Raw genomic sequence first — 4,825 nt, 5'->3', positions numbered from 1 at the left:
GAAACCATTAAAAATGAAAATTTGAGGAATTAAAAGTTTTACATGTAAAAATTATAAAAGAATTACTTTTACATGTAGAAAACCCGTTTTTACACAATTAAAAAACTTATAAAAGAATTACTTTTACTTGTAGAAAACGCGTTTTTACACAATTAATCTTATAGCCTTTGCATATAATGTAAACAATGTTGATGTAAAGGGGGCCTTTTATGTAACTTTAACAACCCTATAAATTTTATAAAAACATATATATTGTTTTTTAACGGCAAACTTTATAAAAATAAACATCTCGGTTAGCAAATAGCTAACCAGGAAGAAACTAGTCAATTACACGAGGAGAATGAGATTTTGCAACAAACTCGTCCACCCAACCTTACATTTACTAATATAAGTTTGAGTAAAGTGTCATTTTTGTCCGTGTGGTTTGGCAAATAATGCGAATTTAGTCCAAAAAATTTATTTTTTGCACATGGACCCTCCACGTTTCCCAGTTCTTGCCAATTACATCCAAATCATTACTTATTTTTGACTAAACTCGCATTATGCAAAAAATGGGAAACGTGGAGGGTCCATATGCAAAAAATAAACTTTTTGGACTAAACTCGCATTATTTGTCAAACCAAAAGAACGAAAATGGCACTTTACTCTATAAGTTTTATCAAAACGTATTATTATATATAACAATTAACAAGTTTGGTGTCGCAAAGTCCCGATTGGGCCACTTGACGGCACCGAATTTGTCCCTGTCATTTTGTTTTTTAGTTTCGGTACCGTAATGATCATAACGAAAACCAACTGAATTCGCGTAGACTCACAACCACAATGCCCGGGGATTTATCAACGTCCGAGTTTACCAACCAACGTCACCCAATTGATCCACCTAAATTTTTATATTTTTTCCAATTTTTTAGCCCCGGTACCATAACATAACAAAAGAAACCGAAACCGACCGAACTCGTATCGACTGTCGAGTTGCCGCCTCAATGCCCGTGATCGACAACGTTTGGGTTTGTACCACTTCCCGGGTTTACCAACCAAATACGTCGAATATTTTATTTGCTTATATGATAATTTTTTACATGTTACTTTGACGAATTTATTTTTTGAGTTTTAACCCGTAGGTTTTACCAACAGTGTTTATACCGTAACGAGCGTAACTAATAACTTCTGGATTTGCGTCAACTCACCGCCTCGCCAGGACCGACAATGCTTGAGTTTATCAACGCATGTGTTTACCTAGATGCTCCGGGCAACACGCCAGATAAAATACTAGTTTAAAAATAAACAAATACAAACTGTTATATACATGTGTTTTAGAACCTAACAAGTTGTCATAGGTATGGGACTGTGGCTTCAGGGTTGTATATGTTTTAAGTTAGTATTACTTTAATGAGGTGAACAGGTATAAGATGTGATGTCCAACAACCATGTTATTGCTATTATTTATGTACACGACTACACGTCACTCATTTAAAATACTTTAGCCTTGTTATATGTAGTTATCTTACTTGATTTAACCGATTAAATGCATGTTATTTTATGTTTATCATTATATACAAAAACACATTTTTTTCTTATGTTATTAACATCTACCCCAAAAATTAATTCGCCAAAGTTTAAAGTTGTTGATCATACCTTGATCCTAAGACCAAGTGTAGTGGGGCGTCGGCTTGGCGAAAAGGAGCGAGAAACCCCCCCCCCCCCCCGCGCGATATGTGGGCGAAAAGGGGCGGGGGTGGGGTTAGTTTGTCGCCTGGTTGTGTGAAAAATAATAATATTTTATTATTATTACCGTTGTCAAACGGTCAAATAAAAAAAATTATTTAATTTATACAATATATATATATACACATACACCCTACTTCTCCATTTTATATCCATTTTATACACAAATCATACCGAAATTCTTACAAAAATTAACAAAATGAATCCTAGAAACAACCCCAACCAACCGAACTACCAATTCCCTGGTTTCGGTCAAACGTATGGTTCGCAATCGAGCCAACCGAACCAACCGAACTACCAATTCCCTGGTTTCGGTCAAACGTATGGTTCGCAATCGAGCCAACCGAACTTACAATGGAACCCGATGAACCCGAACCAACCGAGCTATCCGTATTAATTTTCCGACCCGAACCTAAACATGTACGCCAACTTTCTCAGCCCCCAAAACACAATGCCAGCGTTCAGGTCTACACCACCGAAGTCGGAGTCGGTGACGGTGCCGGAGACGTAAACGACACGGGCCTCGGTTCAAGCAAAAAGCCGACCCGTAAACACAAAAAAAAACAACCGGAGGAGTCGATGGCGCAACGTGATCCATACAAGCATTGGAGCGAGGAGGAGGAGGTGACCCTTACAAGGGCTTGGATCGTCATTTCGGAGGATCCCGACGTCGGTAAGTTTTTTAATATTAAGTATTTATTAAAAATGTATTTAGTGTTTATTAAAATATATATTGTGACAAATAATTTTAATTTTTAGCTAACTTTCAAGCCACCGGGGTGTTTTGGAAGAAAGTATTTGAAGTTTGGCTCGAGATAACCAATAAACCCAAAGACTACCGGGGAAAAGAAGCGGTTCAAGCCCACTGGAAGGGGCTTAACGCCGATTGTCAAAAATTTGCCGGCATAATTAATCGGTTGCAGGGGCTCGGGTGGCGTAGCGGGCATAACGACGACGACATTATAACTCAAACCTTGAGCGACTTTCGAGCTCAGGGCCAAACTTTTGAGCGGCCCGGGAAACCGTTCAAGTATTTGAATTGTTGGAAAAACTACGCGGGTGCGCGAAATGGGCCGGGGCACCAACCGTTCCCGTCGCCCGACGAGCCGGCTCATAGCTTCTTCCTGGACGACACGGTTAATTTAGTCGAAGATTTTAATATACCCGACGACGATGAGGTAGAGGAGTTGCCTCGACAACGCGGCAGATCAAGGGAAAATAAGGGGAAGGTTCGTCGTCAACACGATTCAATACGCAACCCGTTGAAATAAACGAGTTGGTCGGTCGTTTGGAAACAAATGTCACCGTAATTGGAGCCGACCTTCGAGCATCCAGCAAACAACAAGAAAAGCTGAACCAGACGTTGGAATTAAAACAAATGGAAGACGACTACGAATCCCTCAAAGCGGAGGGGTTTCACGAGGATGCCGCATTATTGTATCAACGCCGACGTGAAAAAATGCGCAAATATTACGGATATTAGTTATGTTTTTTTTTATTTTTTTCTTTAGTTATGTTTTTTAATATTTTTAGTTATGTATTTTTTTAGTTATGTTTTTTTGTATTTCTTTTTAATTTTAATGTATTTTTATTTAATTATTTAAATAAATTGGTTTTTATTTAATTAGTTTAATTATAAAAAGAAAATAATAAAAAAAGACACTGTGAGCCCAACTTATAGCCCCTGCACCATTACACCCCAAAAACAAATTTTCACTTCATACTGACTGGGCGTCACGTGTCACAATTCGCCCCAATTGTAGCCCCTCCACTACACATAACCTAATATGTATCAAACTTAAAATATGAATGGGTGATGTTTTAAATCTAGAGGCTTATTACACTATTGCTTGTATTCAAAGGATGATATAAACGTAAATCCAACGAACACATCATGACTCTATTTAAAATAAAGATTGGTTTGCCATATGTGTCCTTTACTCATATTTGTGCTTTATTCTCATGCACATGCCAATGTACCATCTCTTTCTTCCTCATCCCAATGCATACCAATTGCCATGCCAAATTATAGATTTATTTATTTATTTTCAACTACCAACAAAAAATTTATTAACCACCATAACAAGGAACTAATCCAACCAGATACATTTCACCGCAAACTGGGTATTACAATAAGTATTGTAAAAATTGTTAGTCGCTAGTCAGGTGATGGGTGTGGACTAACGATTAATCAGATCGAACTTTGATGTATAATATTCAATTTTACATATACAAACACACATTTTGATATGTAATTTTCAGTTTTATACATACATAAACACATTTTGGATAGAAATTTTCTTTAATCTCGCCAGAAACCACTGGTTTTTTATCAAATCTTGTCAAAAACCGCTCGTTTTTGTCTGAATCTCGCAGGAAACTGTCGGTTTTGGCCCAATTTAACCATTGACAGATGAGCCCAAAATTAATCAGTGAAGTGAAGACTAGCGATTAATCAAAGATTAACGATATATAGTTGAGATTTTTACAACACTGATTTATAGCTAAATCATTATACTCAAAAACAAAACACAATAAAAAAACCAATCACAAAATTTCACATCACTATAAATTAAAAGCCTGCCATATCTTCCAGGTTATCAATTCCGAAGTGAATAAAACATTTACTGTTTTGACTTTTAATGTCATATATAAATGTAGGGATCCCATAAATGCATCGTAAAAGGTTATAAAAGTTTCGTTAACAAGTATTAATAATAATATGAATATCAAATTTTCTGACGTGCCAATGATTCCTAGTTCGAGTAGTTGATGTAAGGTAATTAAAAACTTCAATTTAAAAATAAGAAATTCGGGTTAAAGTCTCACATATGATAAATAATAAAGGGTTTCAGATTGAGTCAGGAGTCTTCTCACCTATGATGGGTTTACTCCTTAAGGTGATATCCGATACTTTTGTGGAAAGGAGACGTGAATGGTGTGACATTCGTCAAAATTCGAATCTCGATTTATGTTTGTTTTTGTAAACTTTTAATACGTGAACTTAACTCAACAATTTAGAACCTTATTTAATTATCATATAATATTATTATACCCGTCGATCATAAATAAATCGGTGTTCGTCATATTATAGTGTCGT

The sequence above is a fragment of the Bidens hawaiensis genome, unplaced genomic scaffold (genome assembly GCF_021521415.1).
Source record: "Bidens hawaiensis isolate Kalapana, Puna unplaced genomic scaffold, B.hawaiensis_p1.1 tig00008655_1, whole genome shotgun sequence".
NCBI lineage: Eukaryota > Viridiplantae > Streptophyta > Magnoliopsida > Asterales > Asteraceae > Bidens > Bidens hawaiensis.
Note: the sequence above shows the minus strand (reverse complement) of the source record.